This window comes from Lycium ferocissimum, chromosome 5 (assembly GCF_029784015.1).
Source record: "Lycium ferocissimum isolate CSIRO_LF1 chromosome 5, AGI_CSIRO_Lferr_CH_V1, whole genome shotgun sequence".
NCBI classification, from domain to species: Eukaryota; Viridiplantae; Streptophyta; class Magnoliopsida; order Solanales; family Solanaceae; genus Lycium; species Lycium ferocissimum.
In genome coordinates, this window is record NC_081346.1 from 71,158,823 (window position 1) to 71,170,413 (window position 11,591).

Sequence of the window (11,591 nt, forward strand, 5' to 3'; positions counted from 1 at the left end):
CACGGCCGGACATGAAATGTTAAGTTTTCTCGACGCTTACTCCGGGTATAACCAAATCCGGATGCACCCGGAGGATCAAGAGAAAACATCCTTCATTACCCGTTATGGGACTTACTGTTATAACGTCATGCCTTTCGGATTAAAAAATGCCGGTGCAACTTACCAACGCCTAGTTAACGAAATGTTCAAAGAACAAATAGGGAAAACAATGGAAGTTTATATTGATGATATGGTTGTTAAGTCCCTGGAAACAGAGGACCATTTAAAGCATTTGCAGGAAACCTTCGATGTGCTCCGCAGATACAACATGAAGCTTAACCCGGAAAAATGTGCCTTCGGGGTAAGGTCCGGCAAATTTTTGGGCTTCATGGTGTCAAACCGGGGAATCGAAATCAACCCGGACAAAATCAAAGCCATCGAGGACATCGAGGTTGTGAACAACATAAAAGGGGTGCAAAGGCTCACCGGAAGAATAGCGGCCGGCCGAGTCGCTTCATATCGAGGTCCTCCGAGCAAAGTGTCACCGTTTCTTCTCCTTGCTCGTAAAAGAAGAACGACTTCGTTTGGACACCGGAGTGTCAAGAGGCTCTTACGGGAGTTGAAAAGGTATTTGACCGAGCCCCCCGTTGCTGCACACACCGAAGGCCGACGAGCCGCTTTTCCTCTACCTAGCTGTCTCCAAAGTAGCGGTAAGTGGCGTTTTGGTCCGAGAAGAATCAGGTACGCAATTCCCTGTCTATTATGTGAGTAGAACTGGGGGGATACGGAAGCCGGTATCCTCATTTGGAAAAGTTGGCATTAGCATTGGTAAGCGTCTCCGTAAAACTCAAACCTTATTTTCAATGCCATCCTATACGTGTAGTGACCACTTACCCTTTGAAAAATATCATGCACAAACCGGAGCTGTCCGTAGGTTAACAAAATGGGCTGTAGAAATTAGCGGTTACGACATCGAATATAAACCCCGAACGGCCATCAAATCCCAAATCTTGGCCGACTTCGTGGCCGACTTTGCCCTGGGCCGTGGTCCTCGAGGTCGAAAAGGAACTTCTCACACTCGGGAGAAACCACGGGCATTTGGACTTTGTATACGGACGGAGCCTCGAACCTTAAAGGTTCCGGGCTGGGAATCGTCCTTAAGAGTCCAGCCGGGGATATCATTCGACAGTCAATTAGAACTGCTAAATTGACTAACAATGAAGCCGAGTATGAGGCTATGATTGCAGGTTTGGAGCTGGCTCGGAGTATGGGAGCCGAATTCATCGAAGCTCGATGCGACTCGCTCTTGGTCGCAAACCAGCGAACGGTGTTTTCGAGGTCAAGGACGAACGGATGCAGAGGTACCTCGAGAAAGCCCAAGTGGTACTTCACCGATTTAGAGAATGGACCGTGCAGCACATACCGAGGGAACAGAACAGCGAGGCCGACGCCTTGGCAAATTTAGGATCCTCGGTCGACGGGGAGGAAATCAACCCCGGTACCACAGTGCACCTATCAAACACGGCCATAGAAAACGGACATGCCGAGATAAACACAATGGGCCTAACTTGGGATTGGCGCAACAGGTTCATCGACTACTTGGGTGATGGCAAGCTCCCGAACGACCCAAAGGAATCGCGGTCATTAAGGACAAAGGCAGCCCGATTTTGCTTGGTAGATGGTCAATTGTATCGACGATCTTTTCTCGGCCCCCTGGCTAAATGTTTGGGCCCCGGCGAAATGGAATATGTATTGAGAGAGATCCACGAAGGAACCTGTGGCAACCACTCCGGTGCCGAAGCTCTGGTCCGCAAAATCATCAGGGCCGGTTATTATTGGAATCGGATGGATGAAGACTCCAAGAATTTCGTCCGAAAGTGTGACGGGTGCCAGAAACACGCCCCGATGATTCACCAGCCCGGGGAGTTACTGCACTCGGTGGTCTCACCCTGGCCTTTCATGAAATGGGGAATGGACATCGTGAGCCCGTTACCACCGGCACCAGGTAAGGCCCATTTTATTTTGTTTATGATTGACTATTTCTCTAAGTGGGTTGAAGCGCAGGCCTTTGAAAAAATCAGAGAAAAAGAAATCATCAACTTCATATGGGATCACATCATCCGCCGTTTCGGCATCCCCGTCGAGATAACTTGTGATAACGGCCCTCGGTTCACGGGCGCAAGGTCAACAGCTTCTCGAAGGTTTGAAGATCAAGAAAATCGTATCAACCCCGTATCACCCATGCGCGAACGGACAGGCGTAATCCACGAACAAAACAATAATCCAAAATCTGAGGAAAAGACTCGAAGCATCGAAGCACCATTGGAGAGACGTATTGCCGGAGGTGTTGTGGGCTTACAGAACCACATCCAAATCAAGCACCGGTGAAACTCCATTCTCGTTGGTTTACGGGGCCGAAGCCCTTATCCCCGTAGAAGTCGGTGAACCGACTCTCCGTTTCGTGTATACCACCGGGGAGTCGAACGAGGAAGCCATGGCCGACGAAGCTTGACCTCGCGGATGAGCTACGCGAATGCGCGTCATCCGCGTAGCGGCCCAAAAACGTGAGAACGGAAAGATACTACAACCGGAGATCGAGCTTTCGGCATTTCCAAGTTGGGGACTTAGTGCTTCGAAAGGTTACCTTGCACACCAAGAACCCCAATGAAGGAAAGCTAGGTTCGAACTGGGAGGGCCCATACAAGATAACCGGTATAACGGGCAAAGGATCGTACCAGTTAGAGTCAATGGACGGGCAACGTCTGCGCAACAACTGGAATGTGGCTCATCTAAAGAGATACTACTGTTAAGGTATGGCCCGTATCCTCTCATTAACCTTTCTCATTTGCAGGAAGTCGAGAACAGATGGAAAATAGAGTCTAGGCCTGAAAACACGTGTTGCACTCTTTTCCTTAGTACGGTTTTGTCCCGAAATGGGTTTTCCGACAAGGTTTTTAATGAGGCAGCAAGTACAACGTGTTACTGAACAAATGCGAAGAACGTAACAGCACTCACCCGACCCCAAGGCTCGGATCAGTGCTGGGGGAGTACTATGCCCATACCAAGGGTAACACCGATCAATTGCTACGGCAAAATAAGGCCCGGTCACCGACCATAGCCTCCAATGTAAGGACCAAACGATCATAATGAATCGTGTCCCATCCAAAATTTGCTACGGCAAAATAAGGCCCGGCTACCGGCCATAGCCTCTAATGTAAGGACCAACGATCATAACGAATCGTGTCCCATTTTTACACTTGCTACGGCAAAGGAAGAAAGAGTCAAAACTCTCATATGTACAAACGTTTTACAAAAGCAAAGTTGTCAAAAGCTGTCAAAGTTAGCAACTTCCTGTTAAATTGTACTCTACAAGATAGCAAAGGCAATCAACCAAAAACTCGATAAGACCCCCAAACGGGGGCTGCCACTTTGTTAGCCAAGGCTGAAAAGACACGCTCCCGAAATAGAGCCGAAGAAAAATGTCGACTCTAATAAAACGGTCCTCGAAATTTGGAGACAACCGAACCCTCGAAGAATCGGACAAAATCCAAACGGGCATGATGAATCAATGACCACGAGTCACCTTGTCCCGAAAATGGACCAACGATCGCAGCAAAAATAATGACAAACATTCGAACAAAGAAGCAGGAAAGATGCACTTTTCATTTATACAACGGATGTTCTTTACATCAAAAGAAAAATAAAAGTCCCATGAAGACAAAAAATAAAAAAGATAGATGCCAAAGTACTGGCCCTACACTATCCGGCATGACCAGAGGAGGATGAATGTTCGGACTCTGTCCGCTCGGAGTCGTCTGACTCGGACCCGAGAGCACGGTTAGCCTTCTCCTCCATTCCTTTGGCTTCAAGTATCGTGGCCGGGAAGATCCTCAAAGACGTGCTCAACTTGCTCGAGGGTGAGACGCCGAGACTTCCACTTCTCGTACTCAGCGACAATAGCGGTATGAGCCTCGGCCGCCTCCACTCTTTTCCAAGTTTCCTCCAAATCGGCCTCAGCCTTGGCCAGTTTGGCTTCCAAATGAGCCCGGTTTCTCTCGAGGTCATCTCTCATATGGTTGGCCGCATCCAGCTCGGCCTTAAGGCTGTCATTAGCTTTAATCGCCCCCTCGAGTTCAGTTCTAATACCCTCACATATCCGGGCCCGCTCCTCGGCTTTTTCCTCGAATATCCTGCTGCGCTCGTTGAACAAAGCAGCCTCAGACTCGGCGCCGGTTCTCTCCGACAAACCCGTAGCATCAGCCTTCACCGAATCCAGCTCCCCCCGAAGTTGGGAAACCGTGGCCTCGAGTTCATCCAACCGCATAGAGAATTGGGTTTTATCCCGGCTAAGAGCGATCTTGTCCGCCTCGAGGCCACCGAGCCCTTGGGCAAACCTGAAAGGCAAAAGCAGTAGCGAAGGTTGTGAATTCAAAGGGCCACGGGCAGTGGAAAACACAACAAAACATGAAAGGGAATAAAAATATTACCATGGTTTTGCGCCACCCACCGGCCACGAGACAGGTGAGCCCATGTTCGGTTCTCATAGGGGTGCTGGCAGAGAAGCGCAGTGACCCATTCGCTCAGATCGCGAATAACGGGAGGAACGTATCCGTTGGGAATAAAAGCAAAGAAAAGCAATGAGACAACGAGATCGAAGAATGGCTAAAGAATGACTAAATGCGTAAAAACGATTGCCCAAAGATTCGAACTTACGCTTATCGTTCCATTTCTCCGGGAAGGGCATGTGGTCGGCGGGGATGATGTCCTCGATTTTCACTCGGACATATCGCTCTAACCAGCCCCTGTCCCGGTCTTCGTCCATCTTCGAGAAGAACGGGTTCGAGGGCCGCTTGACAAGTTTTATTACGCCGCCCGGAAGACCCTCGGGGAGGCTGGGCGTATCAAGTGCTCCGTAAATTCCTTCTCGGCGTTGTTGGCTAATAACCGGAGACACGCAACGACCCTCCAAACGATCGGGCCGATCTGTGCCAAAGTCACACCATAGGTCCGGCACATATCAAGAATGACCGGATCAATCGGAGGATCGATTTTGAGGGTAAAAGGGTAGGTATATACGAACAAGAACCCTTCTCGGTGATCAGTGATAGATTCATCCGAGCCCGGTGCAAAAACCCTTACCGGGCGGATGTCCCATCCGCAGTCGGCCCGGACTACATCGAGTTTCTCCTCGGTAATCGATGAAGGGTATCGCCTCACATAGTATCCCCTGTCCGAAACAAAGGACGGCTTGTCAACCTCGAGATCCTTGTTAAATCTGAACTTGGCCGGTATAATATCCGAAGCCGTGAGCTCGATTCTAGCCGGGGAAACAGTCCCGGAATCCGGTGACATAGGTGGAGCATCATGGGAAGTAGACTCAGACATCTCGAAAGTGTGAAAGAAAGAGGGTTCAAAAGTAGAAAGGAAAGTGAAGAAACTGGTAATTCAGGGGCGACGAAGCAGCAACACTCGAACCAAAACGATTGGCGAAATCAACTCTTTTGCACAGAATTTGAGGTGGTGAATCAAACAACAAGTCAAATGTAGAGACAACAATTCATGGGGGATGTGAGAAAATGCAGAGATAAGAGGGGGATGAAGAAGAACGGAGCGTGAAAGTGGTAAAATGAAGAGATAATGGGCTTTATATAGGCATGGAAGGGGAACGGTTACCGAGGAAGTCCAATCAGATGGCGCCACGTGTCCCCATTATTAATGGGAGGCGACTTGAAACGACGTGCAAAAGGCGATTGACAGAGGCGGGTCGTCCGGGTAAGGACACGTGGCCGATAAAAGGGAGGGGCGTTACGTAACCATTCCCGCCAAAATGTGAAGATAAGAACGAGCCGGCCGAATCACCGGTTTCAAAAGTCATTCACTCCCCGTTATGCCGGTGCACCGCGCAGACAACGAGAAGTGAGGGGCTATCTGTATACGGGAAAATCGGATATGATCCCGACAGGTTGTAAGGTTCACCGGTGATGGAAGAGGGACGAGAACACACCGGATGCTACCCGGCCCTTTTTCTGGGAAAACGCGTATACCAGAGTTGAACGAGTCTGTCTTCCCCGTGATCGAAACGGCCGCATCCTCCGGTTCGAGCATTCGTGGCCGATGACCCGAATGGCCGTTGGTCCGAATAACCGGTGAATGGGAACTACGCGCCGATGACGTGCCGTCACGGTCGGCCACCGCCAAACGTGTGTCGACGGCGCCGTCGTCCAATCCCACCAAATACGTGCGGATCCGTCCTTGAAATCATTAGTTTATTGGTTCACAATCGTACGAGACTTGAAGAAGTTACACATAAATAGGGCATATCCTCACCCCTTGAAGGGGTTGCTTCTTGACTTCTCCAAGAACACTTGTAATAGAATAGATCATATATATACAATCTTTCCTTCAGTTTCTAATTCGGCCAAGGCTGTTTTGTTCAAGTTTATAGTGTGATTTAATCCATCAAGTACTCCACACTGTCCATACGCGATTGTATTCGCAAACAAATCGCCACTATTAGCCATTTCACTAGAGAACTCTTGAATATATACTCTCTCCATTTCATACATACCAAGATCCAAGCACATATCCTATACCCACTTACAAATTCAATTGATTATCCGATTTCGGGGTAAACAACTATATGTTTAGCAACATTATTATTTTATTTTGACACACTACTAAAAATAGAGCTATTTTTGTATTATAAAATATGATTTTCCCACATCATGCTTATAAAACCAAATAACAGGGAAAACGCATGGTGAAAAATAGATCATTGAAACACTGAGAAATTCCTCAGTGGAAGAGTTGGTATCCATGTGTGCACTTAGTGATCATATCATATAGTATATGTTTGTTTCTTTTAAGTTTCTTGTCTCTATCTATTTATGTTTTTAGCACATATATTTAACATGTGACCACTTTATTTCCTTTTTGCACCATCCACGAAGATGAAGAATTTGGGCCATGCCCTTTTTGTTGTTTTCCATTGTTCATTTTAAAAATATTTATCATAATCCTTCAATATTTCCTTCTTTTTTTTTTTTTTTTTTTTTTGGAAAAGCCTTTCTTTTTATTTTAAAATTGTAAATTGTCACTTTTGCTTTTTCTTCAAAGTATCACCATCAACTCAATTTTGATTGTACGGACGGGGTTGTAGTCTTTTTATCTCTAATTTAGGTCCCCTTTTGCATGTTTTATCAAGACTTTTATATTCTAAAACAAATACTTATAGAGAAAAATATATTGAGCAAAAAAATGTCTTGATTTTTTTTAAAGAAAAAGTTTCATGAATGCAGAAAAACTCTTTCTTGGGTTCAAAAAGTGCCTCAAATCTCCTCTTTTTTAAAAACAACCTTTTGATAATCTTTCATTAAATAGGATTAGCCACAGATTTTGTTGTTTATAATTATATTTATCCGTAGCTAATTCCTATATTTTTTTCAAAAATATCTTCCACCCCATCGTCTCCAAAGTAATTCAAGAATATAGGGATATGTTACATCACAAACCATGGAAGTTTTTTTTTTTTTAAAAAGGCAAATCTAATAAGATGAAGAAAATGCTAGTATTAGGGTACAAGACATATTACTGATACTTAGAATATTCTTATATGAGCACTGGCCACTAGTAATCATTGGCAATTAGCAGGATTGCCCTTCGCTCGGGTGGTCTTTAATTTTTGTCCCTCAAATTGGTGGTCTTTAATTTTTGTCCTTCACTTAAAATTTATGGGTTTTGGGTTCGAACTCTCACTCAGTCAAAAAATTTATTTCGCTAGACAGAGTACTGAGGCTGACTTTCAAAACTCTGCTTGAAGCGGACTTTTGTTTACAATTCAAAAGTCTGCCTGAGGCAAACAAAAGTCCGCCTCAGGCAGAGTTTTGAAAGTCTGCCTCTGCCTGAATTCAAAACTCTGCTTGAGGCCGACTTTTGTCTGCCTTTGCGAATCCAAACCTCTACCTTACAAATTTTTTTTTTTTTTTACTGAGTTGGGGTTCGAACCCGGAACCAAGAGGTTTTAAGCAAAAGACAAAAATTAAAGACCACCAATTTGACGGACAACAATTAAAGACCACTCCAAAAAAGGGCAATCCGCATAAAAAAATGATCATTACCGTGGAAAGGGCTCCTATATTGGCCCATTGGGCCCAATATACCTACGAGCCATACCATTTAAACTTATCTACACAATATACAAAGGGAAAATGACCTAATAATACCAATTTAAGACTCTATATTACAAAACATAAGGATCCTTTTTCTTATTTACAAAACATACCAACAAAATTACAAAGTATATCATATTTGGGCTTTAATGGGATACCCACGATTTTAGGCTTTTTTAAGGAAGAAAATCTGATTTTAAATGTGGACTTAATTCTAGTATAGTTACCATTCAACTTCTTCTTCTTTTTAAAAATATTTCTCTCTCTCTCTCTCTCTCTCTCTCTCTCTCTCTCTCTCTATGATAGACGTTATTTTCATACCTAAAGTCCATCTTCTCTCCTAGTATAAATTTTCAAACCAATATTACAAAGTATTTTTGATTACTAACTTGTGTATTAATTATATATAAAAATTGATTTGTATCGTTTTGAGATATATATGATCATTGTGTATTTTGAAAATCGGAGATAAATTATATACTCGTAGTTTTAAAAAATGTTGAAAACTAATATATGTATGAAATGTGTATGGAGTTTGCTATATGTCATTTTTTAGATATATGCGGCACAATGTGTATGAAATGCGAACAAATTCGATATCAATTAGTCTTAAAAATGTTGAAAAATGATATGTGTATGAAATGTGGATGAGATTTGGTTTGTATCAATCAGAAAACTTATTATACATATATATTTTCTCATAATCTATACATACTTTGATCAGATTTTATACAATTTATATGTACTATCATAATCACAATATACATTCAACTTTTATACATATTTCATACGTATAAATTATAACGAATTTATACATTTATATATATTTCATACGAAAATATGAAAATTATAAATATATGTTTTTTGGTATATGAACTTTGTACATAAAAATTACCAATTATAAATGACTTTTTGAGTAAAAGTTGGAGAAAATTAGGTAACAATATCTCTTAATTTTGAATGAGGAGAGAAAAGTGGATGAAATAAGGAAGCAAAAGTTGGAAAAAATCAGGGAACTATATCTCTTAATTTTGAATGGAGAGAGAAAAGCGGATAAAACAAGTAAAACGATTTTCTTACCTTATTTAATGTGTTTTAATTGCTTCTCTTTAATTTACCTTATTCGTATAGATTTTGTAACAAGTCTATTGATATATTTTGTAAACTGAAAAATATCGTCATGTTCTGTAAATATAGCCCCTTACCATGTACATTTATGTTCTTTGCCCATACACAAAACCTAATCACAACCTAAACTCGCGCCTCTCTCTCACAAATCATCGTTGTACCTCTCTCTCACAGATTATCACCAAAAAAACCCAGGGGCGAAGCTACAAAATTAAAGGGAGGTTCGGGCGAACCCAGTAGCTTTTGCGTAGACCCTATATTTTACTATAGAAAAACAGTAAAGGTAGATATTATTAACTTGCGAGCCCGCATACGCAAATAAGCTGCTGGTTCAGTGGTAATGCAGAATCTAGAGATGCTCTCTTTCCAGAGATGTGGGTTCGAAACCCTATCAGTGCCTATGTTTTTTCATTTTTTTGTTTTTTTGTTACGATAAGAAAGATTCTCTTTTAATTCTCTTTTTAAAATTAGAAGAACATATAAATTGAACTCATGCAATTCTTTTTCTTTGGGGGTAACTTTTTTCCTTTTTGCTATCATACAAAATTTCTTTTAACACTTTATATTTTAAAAACAATACATAAAATTGACAAATCAATAAGCAAAAAGTAAACCGAATTCTCCCGATACTTGCTGCTACCATTCTTTTTCATCGTTTTCTTTCACAAAGCCAAACCCAAAATTAGATTTTCAAAATATATTAAATATTTATACTTGTTCGTTAGTTTGATGGTTGTTATCAGGGTGGCTCAAGGGTGAAGCTAGCAAAAATTTTGCTTTGCCCCCCAAACTTTTGAGGCCCCAAAATTTTTACGGATGAATTTTATGATTTTATTTTTTCTTAGACAATATTGAAGATTGTAAAAAGAAGTAAAAAATTTATGTAATAAAAGAAGGGAAAAACTATCTACTTTTTAAGAGAAATATTTTAGAACTTTGAACTAAATTACTCAAAATCTTCATATTATTAAATAAAGTTTTTACAACAATATCTAAGGTAATGTATTTAAAACACATGACTAACATCTTATTAACTTGAATTAATCCTCACTATTATAAATATTAATAATAATGTTACTATGTGAAGTAAATGCAACAATTATTAAAAAACCAAAAAGGCAAGACTAGATTTTTTTATGTATGTGTATATATTTAAGGTCTCGGCTTAAAATTTAGCTTTAGGCCATTAATTTTATTGAGACGCCCTTGATTGTTATACATTAGCTTAAGGTCGTTGTCCTGTCTTAAAATTCCGTATCCCCAGACCTCAAATTCTGGCTCAGCCTCTGAAAAAGTCATGTCCAATCCATCACAAAAACCATGTGATGAATATTTCAACACCTGGAACGATTCCGACTGTTATGGATGTAATATCAAAATATACTTCCGGGGGAAAGAGAATCTTTTAAAGTTGATGGCTGAAAATGGATATAGTAGACATGATATACTAATGAAAATATGAAGATGAAAATGAAGATGCTATGATTACTTTTTGGATCAGTAGAAAAACTCGAATTTTGGAACGTTTGGAGAGACTGATTTTTGTCAATTTGAGGGACAAAAATTAAACACCATTCCAAAAGAAGATTAAACCGCGTTAAAAAAAAAAGATCATTAACGTGGAAATCAGTACACCTATTATTTAAACTCTACGCAAAACCTAATAAAAACCTAAACACACGCTCTCTCTCACAGATTCTAATCTAAAATCGCCGCTCCACCTCTCTCACAAAAACCCTAAGATCTAAATCGCCATTCCACCTCTCTCACAAAAATCCTAAGATCTAAATTGCTGCTTCACCTCTCTCACAAAAACCCTAAACCATGTCCAATGATACAGTATGCCATGAGTGTTTCTACACCTGGTGAACAACAGAATGTTTAAGGTGTAATATAAAAGATTACTTTAATGAAAAAGAGTTAAAGCTGTTGGCAAATATAGGATATACAAGAGATGATATAATAGGAAAGATAAAAAAAAATTCGAAGATTCAAAGGAAGTTGAAAAGATGCATTGGTGGGTAAAAAAGAAAACTGAAGTGTTGGAATGTTTGGAGAGACTTGAAAGGGCCGAAGAGCGGAGACGACTTAGAAAACGGATGAAAAAATCATCTACTCTGATTATTGCTGATATACCAAATGAAAATGACACTTTGGTAGATGAAAATGGTGACCCTATTGTTGACATTTTGGTGGATGAAAATGGTGACCCTGCTGTTGACACTTTTGTAGATGAAAATGGTGACTCTCTTGACACTTTGGTAGGTGAAAATGGTGACTCTTGGCTAAACACCCTTAATATAAGGAGGGGTAAGG